Genomic DNA, 19418 nt, shown 5'->3' on the forward strand with positions numbered 1-19418 from the left:
GGGGCACTCCACTTGACACCGGCTGCCAACTAGACATGGAGCCATTGATCACTACCCGTTGAGCTCGACGATCTAGCCAGCTTTCTACCCACCTTATAGTCCATTCCTCCCGCCCATACTTCTTTAACTTGCTGACAAGAATACTGTGGGAGACCGTGTCAAAAGCTTTGCTAAAGTCAAGAAACAATACATCCACTGCTTTCCCTTCATCCACAAAACCAGTAATCTCATCATAAAAGGCGATTAGATTAGTCAGGCATGACCTTCCCTTGGTGAATCCATGCTGGCTGTTCCTGATCACTTTCCTCTCATGCAAGTGCTTCAGGATTGATTCTTTGAGGACCTGCTCCATGATTTTTCCAGGGACTGAGGTGAGGCTGACTGGCCTGTAGTTCCCAGGATCCTCCTTCTTCCCTTTTTTAAAGATTGGCACTACATTAGCCTTTTTCCAGTCATCCGGGACTTCCCCGGTTCGCCACGAGTTTTCAAAGATAATGGCCAACGGCTCTGCAATCACAGCCGCCAGTTCCTTTAGCACTCTCGGATGCAACTCGTCCGGCCCCATGGACTTGTGCACGTCCAGCTTTTCTAAATAGTCCCTAACCACCTCTATCTCCACAGAGGGCTGGCCATCTCTTCCCCATTTTGTGATGCCCAGCGCAGCAGTCTGGGAGCTGACCTTGTTAGTGAAAACAGAGGCAAAAAAGCATTGAGTACATTAGCTTTTTCCACATCCTCTGTCACTAGGTTGCCTCCCTCATTCAGTAAGGGGCCCACACTTCCCTTGGCTTTCTTCTTGTTGCCAACATACCTGAAGAAACCCTTCTTGTTACTCTTAACATCTCTTGCTAGCTGCAGCTCCAGGTGCGATTTGGCCCTCCTGATATCATTCCTACATGCCCGAGCAATATTTTTATACTCTTCCCTGGTCATATGTCCAACCTTCCACTTCTTGTAAGCTTCTTTTTTATGTTTAAGATCCGCTAGGATTTCACCATTAAGCCAAGCTGGTCGCCTGCCATATTTACTATTCTTCCCTTTCTTCCTCCCTATTATTATCAGTGCCTACCTACAATGGATGATAGGTCCTGAAGTGCCAGTCCAAAGAAATTCATACAAGTGTAACTAAACCAGTGCAAGACCCTAATGCAGAAACGCTGCACTAGAGCAAAACGTGCCAGGCACTGACGAGACTTACTAGGTAAGTTCCACTGGTGCAAGTCCTGCTGTGCACTGGTGCAGTGTGTGTCTATGCTAGAGATTTTCACCAGTGTGAATATATCAGTGCATCCGATGAAGTGAGCTGTAGCTCACGAAAGCTCATGCTCAAATAAATTGGTTAGTCTCTAAGGTGCCACAAGTACTCCTTTTCTTTTTGCGAATACAGACTAACACGGCTGTTACTCTGAAACATATCAGTGCAGTTATACCACTGCTAATTTCCCTAAGGAAGACAGGACCTCTGATAGAGGCATACCGTAGGTTAAACAGACAGACTACATTTTTAAAGGCTTTTTTTTAAATATTCCAAAACAGGGTAGAAGTTTATGACATTTTTAAAATGAGGGAGGTTATCAGAATTGTGGTTTTAGAAAAATTTGGGATAATTACCAATTCTAAGGTCCTAAGAAATCTAAGCTGCCAATTCTCTGGTTTCTCTGCCAGAATGAGTGTCACCCACTGACCCTAACATTTCCCTCCCTTGTTCACTTTGCAGATGTGTGTCAAATACCAGACTCACAGGAACAGAGGATGCCCCTTATAGCATACACGTTAAGTGTGGTGGTACACTCCACTGAATTCCTGCTTCTCACCGTGCAGTGAATATACTAAAGACAGGATTCAGAGGGGCTGTCTAATGGAGAACCACAGGGAGTAGATGGAGGCTGTAAGAACTGTAATGAAGTGTTAATAGCACACACAGAGGCACTAAAAGCTGCAAAATTAGCCTTCTTGGTGTTCGAAACATGGGACTATGAGACTTTATCTGCTGTCATGGACTCTCATCTATAAAATCAGCACAGGGAAATTTAGCAGAGAACTACAGCAAATTATTTCTACGTTTGAAAGAACTATTCACAATGGGGAATTCTTTGCAACACATACCTCCCCCCATACCAACAATTTCTTAACCTGTAGAATTATATTTGTTTTTGCCCTTTGTTTTAATTATCTACTTATTTTTCAGTAAGCACTAGTGTAATCAAGGCTGCAAAAGTCACTGAAGCTGACATGGTCCTTGCTCTGAGGAGCTTACTATATATATTACAAACACAGATGGTAAAGACCCAAGCCAGACATTGCTAGAATATAACATACTGCCAATTTGAATTTTATAGCACCTTCTATCCCAAAGCATTCTGAAGTGCTTTACAAACTGATTTACATGATACATACAGAAACTGCTTCACCTGCCACTAATGTGCAGCCACCTCTGGGGGGAAATCAGGCAGCTGTTATCAGTGTGCTGCAAGAGCACATAACAATTTAGGGCAGGAAGTGAAAAAGGATCATGCAACCAACTGTAAAGAGAATTTAGCAAGGCAGAATGGAATTACCAACCTATTGGCCGAAACTGGCAATGATCATAGTTTTACATCACAACAAAAGAATCTAAAAATAGATATATTTAAGCAGTAGATACCGAAGATAGGTATTAATATGACTATTCTAACATTGCTACTCAATGTTGGAAAATATAGTGAGTGCTATTAAATGAATGTGAATGATCTGTTTTCATAGGCAGCAGGGAGGATTTTACTGCTCTCTATTGCAGTTTTACTCTTCCGAGCTCTCCACCTATTCCCTTCACACAAAGGTGCATCTTGACAGTAAGTACAGTAGCACAGGTCCATTTTAGCTGGGATAGATGTTGTCCATTGCATTTGCACATCAAATGAAATCAGCCAGCAAAGTCTACACATTTATATAATTTTCTGGTCCAGCAGAAAATCAAATATCAAAGATCACTGAATAAAGGAACCTCCAATGGAGGACACTTTGGAGCAAAGCAGCCTAACATGACTTCCTTCCCCAACCTCTCAGGATTCATAGATTATTGATTTCTGTTTTATACAGAGCTGTCCACACTTTAAACATAATCACGTTTCAAGACTACAGATACAATAGAAACAAATAGTTTCTCATGTGCTAATTAAATAAAAAGTTCTACACACAGATCAAACTTTGCTTGCTCCAGATGCATCACTGTTAGCAATGCTTTGAAACGGGGACTACAGGCACTTGGCTAAAAGGACTGAAAGATGTGTCCAGTTTGATTGTAGTTTCTGTAAGCGCTTTCACATTGTTGACTGAAATGCTATTTTCAAGCACATTGGTGGAGGAAAAAAAGAGGAGAGATTAGCCTGATTTTCAAAAATGCCAACCACCCACAAATCCCACTGAAGCCAATGTCAACTACAAGTGCTATGCAGCTAAAGATCAGGCCAGAAGATCTTGTGGTTAAGACACAGGAGTGGAAAGCAGGAGACAGGTTCTGACCTGAATATACCTCAAACTTCCAACATAGTCTTGGACAAGTCTTGTTGTCTCTGTGCTCCAGTTTCTCATCCATAACATGGGGCTGGTACTCCTAAAGCACCTCATATGGATGATGTGAGGTAGGGACATAAATATCCATTAAAAAAGTTAACTGTTTAAACAATTAAAATTATATCATTTAATCGGTTAACCGATTAAAGGGTGAGCGGCTGGGGCCGCTCCGGTGGGCCAGTGTTTCTGGGGTCGGTGGGCCAGCCTGGGGCTGAGGCTGCTCCAGCTGGCCCCAAGGCTGGGGGTTAACAGTTAAGGTCGGCTAACTGATAAGACTAATGCTTACTGTTTAACTGTTTAGTATTTTACATCCCTAACACTGAGGCTGATTTAGTTAATAATTGTAAAGCGCATTGAGATCCTCAGATAGAAGGTGTTAGAGCAGGATGAAGTGTTACTTATGATTAATTTGGACGAAGTGTTATTTATTATAATTTTGTGACTTCCTAGAGCAGTGGTTCTCCAGCTTTTACGTTCTGTGGCTCACTTCATAAGACTGTGCACCCTTCTCATGAACCAAACACCCCAAATCTCTCTAGCCTGGTTCTCACAATGTTTCATTCTGAGAACAAGCAATATATGCAGTGTTATTGTAGCTGAATTGAGTCCCAAGATATTAGTGAGACAACATAGGTGAGGTATTATCTTTTATTGGACTAATTTCTGTTGGTGAGAGAGACAAGCTTTTGAGTTTACACAGAGCTCTTCTTGAGGTCTGGGAAACGCACTCAGCAGGTATATCTACACTGCAGTTAAAAACCTGCAGCTGGCCTGTGCCAGCTGACTTGGGCTTGCGCGGCTCAGGCTGCGGGGCTGTTTAATTGCAGTATAGACTTCCGGGCTCAGGCTAGAGCAGGGCAAACTTTTTAGCCCGAGGGCCACATCTGGGTATGGAAATTGTATGGCAGGCCATGAATGCTCATAAAATTGGGGGTTGGGATGCAGGCTCTGGGGTGGGGCTGGGGGTGCAGGAGGGTGTTCTGGGCTGGGACCGAGGGGCTCAGAGGGCAGAAGGGGGATCAGGGCTAGGGGAGGCGGTCAGGGGTGCAGAGTCTGGGTGGCGATTACCTCAAGCAGCTCCTGGAAGCAACAGCATGTCCCCTCCCTCTGGCTCCTTTCCGGCCAGGCAGCTCTGCACACTGCCCTGTCTGCAGGCGGTGCCCCTACAGCTCCCACTGGCTGTGGTTCCCAGCCAATGGGAGCTGCGGGGGCAGTGCTTGAGGTGGGGCAGCGTGTGGAGTCCCCTGGCTGCCCCTATGCGTAGGAGCCAGAGGGGGGACATGCTGTTGCTTCCGGGAGCTGCGCAGAGCCATGGCACACGTGGCGTGGGGCAAGCCCTGGACCCCACTCCTCAGTGGCAGCTCAAAGGCCAGATTAAAATATTTGAAGGGCCAGATGTGGCCCCCAGGCCGTAGTTTGTCCACCCCTGGGCTACAGCCTAAGCTCGGGGACTCTGCAAGGCAGGAGGGTACCAGAACTCGAGCTCCAGCCTAAGCCAGGAAGTCCACACTGCAATTAAACAGCCCCACAGCCTGAACCCCAAGAGACCGAGTCAGCTGGCATGGGCCAGACGTGAGTGTCTAATTTTCTCTGGTGGAGTGTCCTTGTTTGGTGAAGGCCATTTAAAGTATGTTAAAGAATATATCCCAGATTTTTTCCTCTGAGCATATTCTGTGGTATCTGAGTGCTTGATTGTAGATAACAGATTTCTTGGTGTGTTTGGAGTGGTTACTGGATTTGTGAAGGTAGGTGTGGTGCTCCATGGGTTTATTGTATACAGTTGTTTGTACGGTTCCATTGCAGATGCCGATCACTGGGTCCAGGAAGCTGATGCTAGTGCGTTAATGTTCCCACATGGGATATCATCAGACAGTTACAACACATACTCAATGGAGAACATGTCCTGAAATAAATCTTTCCTGAACCTCCTCTTCTTCCCTTTAAAGAACCCCCCAACCACTCCCACCTCACCATCCCTACCAACCAGGACACACCAATTCAAAGCAGCACCAGACCCTGCCAGAATGACAGATTCAAAACCTGCAGACATATCTCCACTGGTACAAAGGTCAAGATGCCTAATAACATACCTTTCAAGATCCCTGGGTCCTACACATCCCTATCGCTACATATCTCATCCAGTGCACTAAATGCCCCAACAACAACTTTGTGGGTGAAACGAGGCAAACTCACACAGAAAAATGATAAAAGATAAAAATGCCATATCACCTGTGAGGTTTCAGAGTAGCAGCCGTGTTAGTTTGTATTCGCAAAAAGAAAAGGAGTACTTGTGGCACCTTAGAGACTAACAAATTTATTATCACCTGTGAGTGAACACTTTTCTCTGTGTATATAATGTCTTCTGCAGTTTCCACAGTATGCATCCGATGAAGTGAGCTGTAGCTCATGAAAGCTCATGCTCAAATAAATTGGTTAGTCTCTAAGGTGCCACAAGTACTCCTTTTCTTTTCCCAAAGTGATCACTCTATATCTGACCTTTCAGTCCTCATCCTCAAATGAAGCCTGCACAATACCTTCAAAAGATGAGTCTGGCAGCTCAAATTCACAACTTTGCTAAATACTAAGAATCATAACCTGTATAAAAAGACACTGGATTTATGGTTTACTGTAACAACCTGTAAACCACTTAATCCCCACTCTCCAGTTTGCCCCAGTGACTGGAGAGGTGTTAATGGGACACTTCACCTTGAATGGTCCTTTGAAATGTGTGTGAACTACGTACGCTAAACGATCTGTTTCACCTTGTATTTAGCTGTGACACTCTGAGTACATTTCCCAGACCTGAAGATGAGCTCTGTGTAAGCTTGAAAGCTTGTCTCTCTCACCAACAGAAATTGGTCCAATAAAAGATATTACCTCATCCACCTCGTCTCTCTGACAACCAAGATAGAAATTTTGAGTACTGCAATCTTATGGCAAAACACTCTACATCTTCTGCCTGCTGTAGCTATAGAATGCAAAAGAATAAGTTAAGATTCAGTAATGTGTGGTAGAATATTTTTCCTCCCAACTCCTCCCCCCGCCCCCCCATAGTGGAAGCATACTGATCTTACATAAATAGGATACGTCATGACTCTTGCTTTCTCTACACTTCTACCTAGCAGCTTCAGGCACAACGGGGACACTTAAAAATAACAAGAAAGTCAGGCTAGTGAAAGAAAGGTGTGTCATTCAGTGTGGTGGTGCTGACAGTTCTAGAGCATCAGTGGATAACAGACCTGTCAAGTCTCATCTATCTGGTGGCAGACTCTCCCTCCTTCCCCCCAAAATTAATTTTAAGTTTAAAAAAGCTAAATGTCTTCTTCTTACGGAGACTTGGCAGTGCATGTTATAATGAGATTTTTTTAAAAAAAATTTTTTTAAATCTCTGTCAATCAAATTAGTCACTCCTTCACAACTCAGGGATAAAGGAAAAAGACTTCTGATGGTCAAACCCAGCACTAGTTCAAATACTCACAAACAAATATACTGAACTGTATCTGTACTTCTAAGTGGTAGGAGTCAGAGTACAAAACAAAGAGCAAGACTTCTGATCCCAGTAGATTCTCAGCAGAGTGGATGAACCAGTTCAGATAAAATAATAACTGTCCCAAACCTTTGCTCAAAAATCAAAGAGAACCTAAACAGGACCTTTTTTTGAGATTTGAAAAATGTCAACCCTTTGGCACCTAGGTATAATGGGAAAAGGCACACTAGGAACACAGATACACTGAGAGGGTAAAATATAAAATAAGAAATAAGATAGGATAGGACTGATTTAGGGAAAGACATGTTGTCCATCTTTTAGATGAGATGCAAAACCAAAGTCTTGACCACTTATGTTCATCAAAAATTCAAATGCATTTTTTCCAAGGACTGGTGTTGAATCCTAGCGTCCAAGCTAAATTTCAACTCTGGCAATTACATTCTGCCTATCTATATCCCACCTAGTTTCTGCGAGACACAATTCCTCACTTTCAGTCCTAAACTGTTGTCTAGGGTTGCTGTTCTGCACTTTTCAACAGTTATGACGTACCACCCCAGAAATGGCTGCATTTCAGTGGCAGCTAATCTCCAAGTATCCATTACTTATGTCACAGGAACATTTGCAAAGATGGAATTAGGTAATGTTTTTCAAGTGTTTGGATGACAGGTGCTACAGAAGCACAGAGTAATATAAGATGCAACATGAATTTTACTATTTTAATCAATGACAATTTCTCAGTACAGAGAGGTTACCAAGTAGAGAAATTTTATTCTGTTTATTCAGATTATTTTAGCAAGCAAACCACTCTGGTATCTGCACAATTTTCAGCAGTGTACTAAGGTATGTGACGAGCATCTGTCATATGTGGTTTCCTTCTTTCTCCTTTCCTCAGGGAGAAAATTACATGTAGACTGTTTTTTTAATTTTCTTTGAATGTATGATATGTTGTGTACTTACACTAGTGAATGCAAGGCTGATGCAATACCTTGCACTTGGAAAGGAAGGTGCTAAGGTTTGTGGTGATCTCCTGGAGTTTGTTTCATAGGTGTAGACTAGCCTGAGAAAGCTCTGTCTCCTGCACAAATGAACTTAACCCTTGCAGTAGACAGTTACATTGTGCCCAAGGAGCAGAGTTATTGAACAGAATCCTTGTCCTAGAACTCTGCATAATCATTTAGGTATTCTGGGCCCAGATCATTAAGTGCCTTGAAGATAAGGACTGAGACCTGAAAACACAAGCTTCACCTGCCTTAAACCTGAAGATTCCTGTTTATAGTCCCCTGCTTTTTAAAATGTATGTATGAACGCTTCATCATGTGCACCGTGTTTTCTACAATGGGCATATCCAAGACACAATGAATTAATGGACCTCCTTCTTACTTCCCATAAAATTTGGAGTTTCCTGGGTCACATTTTGTTTTTCCCACATAAAACTGGGAGTACAAAAATAAGCCATGTGTTGTGAATTTCTATTGTGCTCCATATCAAGTATTTGCTACACAGTATTCCAAAGACTAATGTGACAGAGATCACAGACACTCCATACATCATAACTGAGAAACATAGCATGATACCTTCCTTCCCAGCAATGCAATCCCTTGTGACTGACATTATCAGGAGACCAGAGGTATTTAACAGTCAGCAGAAGAGAGAAATCCTTCTGAATTCTGTGTTTGAATTTTCAATAACTGGTCAAGGTCAAAAAGTCCAGACTTCCCTGGAGGGATATTAATTTTATTTATAAAAGACTTTATTTGCACAAATCTGTAAAAATGACAGCTTGACAGGGTGCGTTTATTCATTAGCTGATCAAAAGGCATTAAGAGATGCCATTAAATAAATTAGCTAATTCCCGTACCCCCTTCTGTCCCTATATAACATGAAGAAACTTGTAGTGGAGAGAGGATTTAGAAATCAAGAGATAGCAGTAAGATATCTCTTGATCCCTACACATTAAAAGGATATCGGTGAACCATTATCTATATAATCTAGAATGAAGGTAGAAGGAAGATGCCTGCTTCAAACAAGATGGGAAGCACTAATGTGGACTATCATTTCCAAAAATGACAGCTAGATGGTTGTCTGTGAGCTTTGGAAAGTTTTATATGTTACATCAGGGGAATTGTGTTTTGCTACCATAGGAAGCAAAGGTATAACAACATTTACCTGGGGTCAGAATAGTGGCCTCCATTTATAAGCTTGTCCTAATGCTGAGGAAACTGTTCACTACCCAGCCGGATTATGAACATCCCACTAAAATCTGGAGATTGAGATTATCAACAATTTTATTTTTTAAAATAAGTGGGGATATAGGACTTGTATTGCAGCAGAGTATGGAGGTCTCAATCCTGGATTGGGCCCCAGTGTGCTAGGCACAATACATAATTACAATGAAAAGACAGTCCTGGCCCCAGAGAGTTTACATTCTAAACCAAGAATGCAACACTTATACAGTGAATAGGCCTCATAGTCTGTTCTCCTGCTCCATGTGTAAACTCTGCATTAATGCAAATTGAGTAAAACTACTTAATCCAAATGGAAACATTCTGCACCCTTTTTTGCACCAGTCTAAATTACTGCAACATAGTGAAGGGCAACCATAGAATATCAGGGTTGTAGGGGACCTCAGGAGGTCATCTAGTCAATGATGAATCAGGCCTACTGTCTTTGAGAGGGCAAAGTGAGGGACTAACCAGAATTGCTCTGATCACCTTCAAACAAACACCAAGAACAAAGATAAAGTCTAGGGATAGCTACCAAAGATAGCTGCTATTTCTTCAGTTTACATTGTGTCTTCCTACCCTGCTAAATAAACCAAGAATTAGTGATTCCAAGGCAAAATACATTGCTTTGCATCAAAATACTCAGGTAAACAACTGGAGAGGTCACAAACTTATTAAAATCAACACTAACGCATAACCCAAAAGGAAGATGAAAGATTGCTGCCGAGTGAAATCTGCTCCTGAAATTTTAGATCCACACTTTATGTGAGTAACCTACTGGTATCTTGAAGAGCTAATACCTTGGTGTAAAATATACTTTTGAGACACAGGTTTGCTTCCCCAGTGGAAAAGAAGGGGGTGGGGGGAATCATTCTGAACTATTCTGATAACAAGATGTGAACATTTCCCATCTACAGGCAAAAAGATTTAATTCAAGGGGTCCAGTCCTCACTCCAAAAGAACTGTATGATTGTTCACCAACAAGAACAATTGTAGGGGCCACATTTCCCTAAGACTTCTTCCTTTTTATGATGTAATGTGGTACATTACATTCACTGAAACTTGCAGCAAAGGTTGGGCCATGTGAAACCTTTATGCATCCAATAATATTTTATATTTACATAGCATGTCAGCCTCAAAGTTCCTGAGGTGCACCACAAATCACATACAAACACAATAACTGAAAAGCAACTACCTCTGGATTAAGAGGGCAACAGCCAAAACAAGGTATGCTATGCTAAGTGTGCTTGCATTTTATATAATATAAAAAGTTGTGGACATGCTGGCAAAGAAACCAAGAGACCCACACGCTGAAGATATCTCAGTTTTGAAGATTTCCTCTGAAAAGACTCTCACAGACTAAGCTACAGGAAACTCTGTTGATCCACTTAGAATAAAGGGGTAGATTTACCCTTCCCAGGACTTGTTCCAAACAGTCTAGGGTATTCCAAATCTAATACTCAGCTCTTTAAGCCATCCGCTCTAGCAACAAAAGATTAGATAACTAACAAACTTTAAAAAGAAAAAAAGTTACCTGTCTTAAGAGGTGACAAATCCTTTTTCATTTTCTTTTGGGACATTATCGCATGCAATAACCTCTCTTCATAGGCAAATGTGCAGAGAAAACTGCATGAGTCTCAAATACTTTGAATCTTCTCTATAGGAGTAAAGCATGAACATTGTAACATACCAGATGTTCACTTCTGGAGCTCCAAGTCACAAGTAAGACTCAGTTTCATTCAAGTTCTTATCCCACCCTCATCACTGTAATATCTGAGTGCTAACAGTGAGTCTCATGGTCTCTGCTAGATGCTAACCACATCACAAAACAACAACTCACAGACAGAATTCAACATCACTGACAGGTTTCAGAGTAGCAGCCGTGTTAGTCTGTATTCGCAAAAAGAAAGGGAGTACTTGTGGCACCTCAGAGACTAACCAATTTATTGGAGCATAAGCTTGCTCACTTCATCGGATGAAGTGAGCTGTAGCTCATGAAAGCTCATGTTCCAATAAATTGGTTAGTCTCGAAGGTGCCCCAAGTTGTTCTGAGTACCTTGGCTGCATCTGCCTGAGCAATGGAGCTTTCTCTTACTGACACATTGCAATGACTCTGCTGCTCTCACTCACACACTGCACTGCCTCACGCTCCTGACGCTGCTTGCCTGTCTGTCTCAGGCTTCACCTCGCTCTGCCTTTTGATGCTCCTGAGCCTCCTCTTCCTCTGGCCCTTAAGCCCATAGAACTGTACAGGAGAAAACACAAAAGCAGGTGACATTATGTTTGGCTGCTGGGACGTGAAGTAACTGCTATGCAGAGGACACACAGCAGAGATGCCAAGAACTGAATGGTCCATGGAGATTGAACTCTCCTCTTTTCACATAGCAGGGGTCTCTCCAGATCAAAATTGAGGCATGCTAGCAAGTGTAAGTAAGTCTGTAGTAATGCTGCCTGTGCTGTACTTATTCTGGGGATAAGCAGCGTTCAGTTTCCAAACATGTTTAATTTAGCACCTTTTGAGACCAAAAGTTCAAATCTCATTTTTTTTTAAATTCCCCTGTGTTTCACTACACTGTCTAAATTTGAGCACTAAATTCAGTTAAAAAACCCACTGGGTTAACTCCTGCCAGCGACCAGTATATTTTGCCCACCTCTTTCATGTTGATTTATAGGACTTGGCCAAATCCAGTTACACCACTTTTGAGAATCCTCTCTCTTTGGGAGAGCAGTCTGCTTTAAATAAATATAAATAAAAAAGGATCACCGATGTAGGCTAAAGGCAAATTAATAATCCCACCTTTAATGTCAAACAACAAAGCAGAGGAACAAACATGTCCAGTGTGCAGAACATCACTGCGCTATCATGATCATGATGAGGCAATTTTTACTAACCCCTTCTCCTAACAGAACTTTAACGTCAAACATGCCTGTGATGAATATAGAAGTTATATATAATGTAATACAGAAGTTCACAGATGCAGTCAGTGGTTGCATGGACATGAAATTAAGCACCTGAAGAAGGTTCTGTTCCTAATGTAAGCATTTAAAACCTACTTTACTCTTTACTTCACCTTTCTATAAATCAAAACACAATGGTCGTGTCAGCCTGGTGGCCTCCATGGAAACACTCTGGGCCAGCCTACACTTAAAGTTTTGCCGGTACAGCTATGTCAGCTAGGAATATGGGCTGGGGGGATTCTCACTCCTAACTGACATAGCTATGCCAGCATATGCCCCAGCGTAAACAGAGTTATACCAGCAAAAAGTCCTTTGGCTGAGATAGTTTAGTTTGTTTGAGGAACTGGTGTTAGTTATACGGCAAAAGCATTTTTTTGCTGGTATAAGCTGCATCTCACTAGGAGGGTTTGCCTGTATAGCTATACTGGCAAACCCTTTCTAAAGTAGACAAGGCCTCTGCGTTGCCATATGACATATTTACTTGCTTTCAGAGCTAGTAAGGGAATGCTGTAAAAGGCAGCATGCTCATCCTATGAAATAAAGGAGTGATGGTTTGTGTGGTTCAACAGTCTTTCTGGATGATTAAAGAGTAGCACTGATAGCTTCCAAAAAGGGAGTCCCTTGTGCATTCTCTGGGGTGGGAAGGAACATAAACACATGCACACAGAAAAAGCATTAGTGACTCCACCCATGAGGAAGATACTCACAGGCTCAGAACACTGAAAAGAATCACTAACTATCAGTAGCTGCAAATAAATTTTCCATGTGGAGAGATTATTCCTTAATTATCCACGACAGGTTTCCTTGCACCTGTCTCTGAAGCAGTTGGTACTGGTCTCAGGGATAGGACATGGGGCTAGATCAGTGGTTCTCAAACTTTCTTTTACTGGTGACCCCTTTCACATAGCAAGCCTCTGAGTGCAACTCCCACCCCCCCCCTTATAAATTAAAAACACCTTTTTATACATTTAACCCCATTATAAATGCTCGAGGCAAAGCAGGGTTTGAGGTGGAGGCTGATAGCTCGCGACCCCCCATGTAATAACTTTGTGACCCCCTGAGGGGTCCTGAGCCCCAGCTGGAGAACCCCTGGGCTAGATGGACCTACTAGTCCGATCCAGTCTGACAACTCCTATATTCATACAAATGGTGGTCATGACAAGGGTACGGCTGCCAAACTCCAGGATTGGCCTGGAGTCTCCTAGAATCAGCATTGATCTCCTGGTGACTACTGAAAGCAATCCGGGAGATTTTAATAGGATATTTTAAGAAAATGGCATTATATCATGTTAGGAAAAAAAAAATCACCCGGAATAGCTTCAGTCAGAGTTGGCAACCCTAGACAAGAGCCTCAAGAGAAAGAGCTTGGGGGAAGGTTGCAGGGTGGGGGGGAAGTGGAGGGAGATGAGAGGATGTTTAAGTCTTCGAAAAAGATGGAAATCCTGGGAACTGACCTATGCTACCACAGAAAACAAAACAAAATTTTTCTTTTCCCAGCCTGTGTGTGAGAGCATGAATGTGCATCTTTCCCACCTGCTCTGGCCTTTGCAGAGCCTTGGATACATAGAGAGCCTGATTCTCATTTATGCTAAGGCTTTTATACACATCTCTCACAGTGTAAATAGGGCCTGGTGTAAATGAGAATCAGGCCCACCATTTATGTATCTGAATCGATAAAAAGCCTTCTTTTGCTCTAAGCCACATACTTTAGCATGTAGTCAACTGGACAAATGTAAAAAAGGAACAGAGATTAAAACAACATGAATTAACAAAGCCATATGTTAATTATCTAAAACTTTTGGGAGTGTACTGTATATGTTAAATAAGACTCAAGGCATTAGTTTTCACATGAGTTCTGGTCACAGTTTTTTAAAGTGTTTTATATGAAGTTTGTTGGCCAATAAAGTTCTTCTGGCTCTTTCCAGTTTATAAAAAACCAGACATTGGAAATTAGATGAGCTTTTTAAACACAACAGATTTTCCTGCCAGAATGGAGGTCTCCTAGTACAACTCAGCACCTCAGTCAGATGGCCACAAGCCCTCCCCCTCCGCTGCTAGTGTTTTAACAGTACTTCTACTTATCGTCATTTACACTTATATTTTCTGTAGGCCAGTAAGAATGAAGTTACAAAATTCTCCAAGCAGCACAGGGAGGCCTATAAGAAACCTCAGATGCACTTCTTTTCCCTAATATTATAGATGCTATTTTACACTCATATAATGCCTTTTTATCCACAGCTCTCAATGTGCTTTACAAACAAATACTGAGTATGAGAGAGGTAAATAAACTGATACAGAGAAGGAGAGTGACTTGTCCAAGGTCACACAGAGAGTTACTGGAAGAGCCAGGAAGAGAAGCCAGAAGTTCTGGCTCCATGTCTTATTCTTTAACTAGTAGACAACTCTGCTTTTTCTCATACATGCTAAAACTCCTACACAAGGGAGGTCTTTAGCAAAGCCTTTCCCTCCGTTTGGATTTCTTGTGGATTCACTCCAAATAGCTCAAAACTTTGGCAGACAAACCAATAACCTGGTTCGCAGAGACCCGTATTTTACAGAACTAGCAACTCCAAACAGCAGAAAAATAAACTGGTGTGTCTTCATTCTTTCCATCACAAAGCAACTCTGGACACTTTAATTAGTTACCAAAAGGATTATCAATGCATTTGATTCTGAAGAACTTGATTCTGCCAGCCTTATTCAAGTAATCCCATTAAAATCCTTTGGACTACCTGAATGTGTAAGAAACTATTTAATGTGATAAACTGCGGCAGAATTGGGTCCTGCCTTTTTCTCTCTACTCATCCTATGTTGACACACAAATTTTCTTGCTCAAGATTCCTGAAGGAACTTAAGCCTTTTTTTTTAACTAGTGCATTTTACCAATGGGTGATTTTTGAAAAAAAAAAGTCTAGTGCTTAACATTGAGCTGTGAAAATATCAGAAATTGGTGGCAAGCTTTCTAGATTTTTATTTAAAGTTCCTTTAAAAACATGCAACATACTTGGATTTATAATCCCATGAACAGACCCATAAGTAATGAAAAATACCATGCTTGAAGCCAATTAACTGTACCTGTGGCTGCACTAAAGCCAAGCTATTCAAGGCCCACAAGTTCAAGTCTCCAGTTGCTCAAGAGGAAAGCATCAATATGACTAATGGTGAGTGGAATCTGGCTCTCACTAAATCAGCAAGCCAGAGCCAAATATTTCCTTTCAAAGCTGTTTTCCCACAGAAAGACTCAGGAGCAGAAATGTTGCTCTTTAATTAGCAGTGCATCCCTATTTTGATTTCAATTACTTTGAATAATTAGGTTATTTTCAGGTGAGACACAACTTAGCTTGTCACTGGCATATTGGAGTATTGATTAATTATCTTTCCGTGCCCATACTTTCCTCTATGCCATTTAGCTAAACTAGGTTAAAAAGCTCCAAATGAGGATACGCTATTTGTAAAATAATTTTTATTTTATATTGTTTCAACTTTATTACACCTTTGTACCAGATTAGTCTGCAAGAACTTGCATCTTTAAAAACTGAAGGGGAAAAAATTAATTCTGCTCCCCAACAAATGTAACATTGAGAGCAGTTTCTACTAAATCAGAATTACAGTCAAATTAAATTGAGAGTTCTTTGAGGCAGGACAGTGTCTTTCTAGGTATCTGTACAATACTAGTGTAAATGGGGTCTCAATCCTAACTGGCAAAGCAAATAAAAAATAAGTGATTATAATTATATATAATTACTTATGCTAGCAAACTGCCATGGTAAAGGTGTGGCTATTAATTAAGAGTGGCTTCTAAATGAAGGTGTCTTTTGTTGGGTGTTTTTCCTCCCCACACTAGTGATGAGCTATTACCAGCAGGATAGTGAGTTTGTGTGTGTGGTTTTTGGGAGGGGGGTGAGAGAACCTGGATTTATGCAGGAAATGGCCCAACTTGATTATCATGCACATTGTGTAAAGAGTTGTCACTTTGGATGGGCTATCACCAGCAGGAGAGTGAATTTGTGTGGGGGGGTGGAGGGTGAGAAAACCTGGATTTGTGCTGGAAATGGCCCAACCTGATGATCACTTTAGATAAGCTATTACCAGCAGGACAGTGGGGTGGGAGGAGGTATTGTTTCATATTCTCTGTGTGTATATAAAGTCTGCTGCAGTTTCCACAGTATGCATCCGATGAAGTGAGCTGTAGCTCACGAAAGCCCATGCTCAAATAAATTGGTTAGTCTCTAAGGTGCCACAAGTACTCCTTTTCTTTTTGCACTATAGGATAGGGATTAAGAGAGTCCCCACAGAGAAGGATGTATACCTGGAGATAGAGACTGGAAGATCAAATTTCCTTGTATACAACATATATAAAAGATAAACATGTTTTTTCCAGAATAGCATCGTCGTATGAAGAAATAAAGCAAATCATGAATAGGAAGAGCATCACAACAACGCAGACTTCATTCACTGCAGCAAAGAATTGTTGAAGTATCCAACCAGCCTGGAAAGGAGCAGCAGCATGACATCTTTTCAGCTAATGGCTTTTTCTGTGATGGTAGTTTACATGTGGAACCCAGAAAATCCTCCCTGTTTACATTTTCTTTCAGTTATCATCACACCCTTTATTCCAGCCTCTCTACAGGCAGCTGAACAATGAAGGATGCCTACGGCAAAAAAGGCTTCCCCACCACAGAGACCAGCATCTGGTACTGTATATTAGCACATGGTTCTCTCCCCCACTGTAGCTTGCCTGTGATTCCATCCTGACCAATGGCAGTGGGTTAGAAGAATTACACAGCCTTCAAAAGCTGTAAGGCTGCCTGCCGAATTACAGCTGGGGGTGAGGAAGAGGGAGGGAGAAAAATGCCACAAAGGATAATTGCACAGGGGCTCTGTTAGACAAGGTCCTGCAGGCTGCTGAAGGTTTTGCAAGGAAAATCAAAGCATTTTACACCATTTATTATGGAGGGAATGCCCCATCATTCATAGGAGCAAATTCAGCACAGAGTCAAGTGTGAAATTTAAGATTGCCTTGAGTCATGCAGCATGGCCAAGTGTTGTGCAAATATCCCTTAAACAACTCCGCCAATGCATCTCACTCCTAACCTGCAGACGGTGTTGCTGTTTTAGTTTTGTCTCCATCTACAGCTCTGCCAAGGCATCTCAATTCTTGACTGGCAATCCCCCAGTGCTAGTTCAGTATGTAGGGCTGTAACGAGCAGTGACTGTCAGTCACATCAAATTGTGAGGTGGTTTTTATGTGGACCAGTGATCTGAGGAAATCTCAATTTGGGACATTAGAGTAAAAAAACCTGTATGCTAATTTAAGCCTCGTCTGCTCTACGAAAATTATCCATTGCTGACAGTGGGCACCAGCAATGGGAGCCGCTGAACTAAACGCCAAATGGAATCATGAAAGATTGCCAGTTAAAAATAACCAGTTCTGAAACTAGTTCTTTCTTTTAAGTCTCCACGTTCAGCAGATGACTGTGGTGCATTTCACTTTATACTAATGTGAATAAATAACACTTGGCCCTTCTACAGTAACTTCCGTTCAAGGATCACAAGGATTTCACAAGTTTTAATAGATGTCAGAAGCGAGGCAAGAGACACCATTTGTGGAATGAATTAATTCGGGGAAGTGTGAAGATGGTACCAATTATAGGAAAGCTGAGGGAATCCAGGCTTAGATGCTTTGGTCACATGAAAAGAAAATTGGAAGAATATATAGGAAACAGGGTGTTAAACTTAGAAGGGGAGGGTAAGAGAAGGGTTGGAAGATCCAAAACTAGACGAATGGATGGATGCCATATAGAAGGATGCCATATAGAAGGATCTTATTAGGTCCACAGTTTCCAAGGAACTGCTTTAAGACAAACTGGAATGGAGAAGGATTTGAAGAGCTGACCCCGTATAGATTGGACTAAGGCTGGAGGAGGAAGTACTGAGATTAGAAATTAAGCAATTTGCCGTAGGTCACATAGCAAATCAATGGTAGATCTGGGATTAGAATCCAGATCTCCCAACTTCCAGTTTTATGCTTTAGTCACTATCATTTTTTTCCATTAGCTGCTAATCTAAAAAAAAAAAAAATTTTTTTAATATTTTAAAAAAAAACTCACAGCTCATCATTTATGATAAGGCCCCTTTATGCCACTCTAGCTGCATCAAAGGGCCACAGTGTAAACGAGGATCAAGCTCATAATCCGTAAAGCAGTTATGACTCATGCACACTGGTCTGGCAAATTGTGCTTAAAGCCAGTTTGTGGAGCATTCGTCTTTTTGTAGGAGACAACCCTCAGTCTAAAACTTTAAATATAACAGTAATTTCAAAAATCTTTGAAATAAGCAGAGTGTGCAAATATCTTTTTGGAAAGGATTACTAGAGAAGATTTCTAGGGTGTTTGTATGTGGAGACAATCTGTGGTAATGCCATACAAGCCCTGAACAAAATATTTTGAGGTCTGTCTCCTAATAGGTTACTAATTTTTTTTAATTTTTCTTTTAAAATTTTTGTAACGGTAAGCCTTGTGTTTATGGGAGAAAAACTCAACAATCTTGGAGGGGGTAATGCATTTCAATAATGGAACCAGACGGGGGAGGCAGGATAGAGATTTGATATGCAAAAACCATTAATTAGTTCAGGATTAGTTCAGTGTAACAGAGGTTTTATCTTTAGCAAAAACTTTCTTCTTTGTCTTAATGGCAAAATAATCATATTAGAAGCTAGAGATCTTTTTTCTAGTCTCAGGAAGAATTTTTCTTCAGAGAAATCTTGGCACAGAAGGGATTTCCTCAAGCTAGGAACTAAAGAGTTAATTAATTCTCAATTTGTCATTCCAGGAGGTGTGTGAGACACTCAGGGGACCACAGTAAAGAGCTTCGGTAGGGACCAGACTAGGAGTCTGGAGACCTAGTTTCATCTTCCAGCCTTTGTCACTGAACTTCAATGGGATCTTGGGAAAGTCTTTTATTATTGTTGTTACAGTATTAATAATGTTAGCATCATAGCAGTAAGGACCCCACTGTGCTAGGTGCTGTACAAACACAGATTAAATAGACATGCTGCCCCAGAGAACTTCTATTCAAAGTATAAGACAAGAGACAGTGGATGGATACAGACAGATAGATGGGAATACAAAGAAACAAAGAGACAATATTGAAAATCATGCTAGGCAGTGGTAACAGAGGCTGGCTATTGGCCTCAATTG

At 41.4% G+C, this 19418-nt stretch overlaps 1 protein-coding gene across 8 annotated transcripts in view; it reads right to left on the reverse strand.

The window, feature by feature from the left end:
• The window catches only part of BICRA (BRD4 interacting chromatin remodeling complex associated protein), a 114580-nt gene that overhangs the window by 50979 nt on the left and 44183 nt on the right, over positions 1 to 19418 (reverse strand). Inside the window, exon 2 of one of the 8 annotated variants that reach the window (XM_073322272.1) lies at positions 6430 to 6520. The exons of the other annotated variants lie outside the window; for them this stretch is intronic. The gene's annotated coding sequence lies outside the window, so the exon portion shown is untranslated. The remainder of the gene's footprint in view (positions 1 to 6429; positions 6521 to 19418) is intronic. 8 annotated transcript variants of the gene reach the window in all.

Source organism: Lepidochelys kempii, chromosome 23 (genome assembly GCF_965140265.1).
Source record: "Lepidochelys kempii isolate rLepKem1 chromosome 23, rLepKem1.hap2, whole genome shotgun sequence".
Classification (NCBI taxonomy): domain Eukaryota; kingdom Metazoa; phylum Chordata; order Testudines; family Cheloniidae; genus Lepidochelys; species Lepidochelys kempii.